Here is a 3,860-nt window from a genome sequence, read left to right as displayed (position 1 = left end):
AAGACAAAGAGAGAATTCTAAAGCCAGCAAGAGAAAAACCATCAAGTCACATCTGAGGGAATGTCTACCAGATTAACATCGGTTTTCTCAGTAGAAACCTTACAGGCCAGGAGAGAATGGGATGATATATTCAATGTGCTGAAAGAAAGAAAACTGCTAGCCAACAATACTATACTCGGCAAAGCTATTCTTCAGAAATGAAAGAGAAATAACATCTTTCCTAGATAAACAAAAGCTGAGAGAATTCATCACCACTTGACTGACCGACCCTACATGAAATGCTCAAGCTGTTAAGCTTTACGGAGCCCTAATCTGGAAGTGAAAGAATAGCTATCACAAAAAGATACAAAAGTATAAAAGTCACTAGTAGAGCAGATGACAAATGAGAGAAAGATATCAAATTGTATCAATTTTTAAGACCACAAAATCATAAAAGTAAACCATAAAAGAGAGATAAAAGAACAAAAGATATTCTAAAATAAATAAAGAAAAAAAAAACACCCAACTATATATTCCTTCAAGAAAATCACTTCACCTGTAAAGACCTATAAACTAAAAGTAAAGGGATGAAAAAAAATTCCACACAAATAGAAACCAAAAGCCTGCGGGAATAGCTCTATCTATATCAGACAAAATTGACTTTAAAGAAAGAAAATATGAAAAGAGACAAGGAAGCTCATTATATAATCATAAAGGGGTCAGTTCAGCAACAGGATATGGCAAATAGAAGTATACACCACCCAGCACTGAGCACACAGAATATAAAGTAAATATGAGAGCTAAAGAAATAGACTCCAATATATTAATAGTTGAAAAATTCAACACCCCACTTTAAGCATTGAACAGAACATCTAGGCGGAAAACAAAGAAACATTAGAATTAATCTGCATTTTAAACCAAATGGACTAAACAGATATTTATAGAACATTTCATCCAACAGCTACAGCACACACATTCTTCTCATCAGAACATGAAATATTCTTTAAAATAAAGCGTATGTTAGGTCACAAAACAAATCCAACAAATTTTAAGAAATTAAAATCAAATCAAGTATCTTCTCAGGACACAACAGAATACCAATACCAAATTAATACTAAAAAGTTAATACCAGAAATAACTTTGGAAGCTGTACAAATTCATGGAAATTACATAACATGCTCTGGAGCAACTATTAACTCTTTATTAAGCAGGAAGTCAAAAAGTGTCTTAAATGAAAATGGGAACATAACATACCAAAATCCAGAGGACACAGCAAAAGCACTGCTAAGAGTTTATTGCAACAAACACCTACATCAAAAAGTGGAACAAATACTCAATTTAATTATGTACCTCAAAAACTAGACAAGAATAAATCAAACCCTAAATCAGAAAGAAATAGCGCTCTGGGCTGAGCAAGTTGCCTTGTTTTCTGCTCCTTCGTTGCCTTAGGTGTTTCCTTTCACATCTCTGTTGAATTCCACTGTTTCTTCTTGGGTTATCTATTCAACGTGTAATTATCTACTATTTTAGTTCCTCTTTGTAGAGAAGGTGAGTACCAGATGCCTGTAGTTGACATTTTGAAGAACTTCCCTCTTTTTTTCAGCTCCTCTCTTGAAAATATATTATTTTGTGGTTAATAAAAATATTTAACCCAAACTCATCAATTCTTTCCCAGTCCTACTTCTTGAATATTTCTATCTCCACAGGTCCTCAATTTCTAGCCCAAATTATCTCAAATACAGATTAAAAAAACATTTCCTTCACTAAAATTCCAACAGAAAATTTATATCTAGGCCATGTTTTAAAATAGAAGGCCTGTGATTTTTGTTTTTACCTGATTCTACTCTTGAATAAAAACTACCATTTGCCTGAGGATGTACCTTGTTCCAGAAGGTGAACTTTACCACCACCCCCTCCCCACTGCCACTCTGACTGCTACTGGTCCAGATGGAAGCTCTCCCAAGGAGGATCAGCCACTAACCCTTCTTCAGGGTTAAGGTGTCTGTGCAAGAGCTCTTCTGAAGCCCTTTACCATTCTTTTGATTTGAATAAATTGAGGTTTATATCATTTTTCTAAGCATTCTGATCAACCCTCCTGTACATCTTAACTTGAATTCCAACCTGAGGCTCATGGAGGCATATTCAAATCTCCTGTGGGAAATTCTCAAAATATATATGCCCTCTCCATCCTCCACGAAGAATCACTCCCTGATAAGCCACATTTTTTTAGAGGGCTGGATCATCCTGCTTAGGCAGGGTGGGAGTGGGAAAGCTAGCATGTATTGAATTTTCCTATGTGTCAAGCATTAGGATAAGCACTTTATATTTTTTATCTAAGTCTAATCTAAACAAAATATCCACTGTTACTATATTATCATAGGTGAGAAACTAACACTTGAAGTTACCTAACATGCTGATGGTAACCCAGCAATTAAATGATTAGAGACAAAATGTAAACAAATGATGCCTAAATCCTGTGCCCAAACTCTTACCCACAATGTTACATATAGTACCCCCTGGCAGAAATTAGTCTTCTTAAAGTAGCACTTCGTCAGTAATACTGTTTGTCTGATCTCTGTAGCCTGGACATCAGCACACTCACTGCAATAGACAGGGTCTACTCAGTCCAGCTAGTTGTCATAACAACCACAGGGGTCATGAGGACAGCAGAAGAATTTGTTGAGAATGGCAGAACCCATGCTATACCATGAACACTACAGGCACCAAAATACTCAGTTTAACTTAATGATACTGATATATAAAGAACATTAATCATTGTTATACTCACAAAGATTACACAGTTCTAATGTTAATGTTCAATTCTTCTAGGTGATGCTAGGTAACTAATGACCTTTATGCTGGTCTGATCTGTAATTCCTTCTTTAATTGTATTGTCCAAACTCTGCTTAACTCCTGTACATTCCCCCTTGGCCTGGTTCTTTGTTCTCCTGCCCTACAGAGGTCATCATCTTGAAGCAGGCCTTAATTACCACTTATATCAATGTTTATCAAAGTACAGGTTTTGACCCCCATTAGTAAGTCCGGCAATGAACATAGTACATTGTGGCCAGTATTTTAATGACAACAGAATAGTTTGAATCGAAAATGTCATGGTACACCATGATGTTTCACAAAGCTTTTGCTCTAATATGAAAATATGTCGAGGTCTGTACATACTAAATTTTTGGATGGCAGCCAAAAAATTTGAAAAATATTAAAAAAAAAAAAACAACCTTAGTCTTTGCATATGTATTTGTTCAAGTGGTCAGTTTTATGTTCAAAATCTTAGAAACAGTATTTAGATGGTTACTTCCTTTTAATTACATTTGTAATGTGTCTGCTACTAGTGGCTTTGTTCTTGAGATCCTGGCTTCTGTGGTCATTGCTGCACAGAGACCTGGATCCTTGACTGCAGTATCTCAGATGCTTTACTGTTTTACTTTTATTTTATTTTGTATTTTAGTCTATTTCCTGATATTCTTCATTAGAGATCTGGGAGATCTTATATGACATTTACTATTTTTGGAGGTATCTGTAGTATTGTTGACATGACTTCTGTCTTATAACAGTCACCTGAGATGCTGAGAGAATACTGAGGACAGCAAAGTAAGGCAGGGAAAAGATAAAAGTAATCAGGGGAAAAAGCAAGATGTAAGAAGCAACACAGCAGGTTTCCTGTAAAAATCGTATTAGACACTAACCCCACATTTTACTTTCAGCTAGATAAATATACCTTTAATGTGTAATGAGGGAGTTGGAGAGAGAGCCTCGTCAGTTCCCTCGAGGATTTCCTGTCAAGGAGAGGGTCAGTACTTTAACAGCATGCATTGCTGGCTCGCCTGTGCCTGCTAATGAAAAAGCCACAGTATGAGTATGCCAGA

At 35.9% G+C, this 3,860-nt stretch overlaps 1 long non-coding RNA gene across 1 annotated transcript; it reads right to left on the bottom strand.

Annotated features, from left to right (window-relative positions):
- Positions 1-1,462: 1,462 nt before the first annotated feature.
- LOC135971133 (uncharacterized) lies at positions 1,463-3,860 on the bottom strand. Its single transcript, XR_010587212.1, has 2 exons — positions 3,713-3,860; positions 1,463-1,589 (listed from the first exon to the last, which is right to left on the bottom strand). It is a non-coding gene; the product is annotated as an uncharacterized lncRNA (long non-coding RNA).

This window comes from Macaca fascicularis, chromosome 6 (assembly GCF_037993035.2).
Source record: "Macaca fascicularis isolate 582-1 chromosome 6, T2T-MFA8v1.1".
NCBI classification, from domain to species: domain Eukaryota; kingdom Metazoa; phylum Chordata; class Mammalia; order Primates; family Cercopithecidae; genus Macaca; species Macaca fascicularis.
Note: the sequence above shows the minus strand (reverse complement) of the source record. Positions and strands in the feature narration are given on the sequence as shown.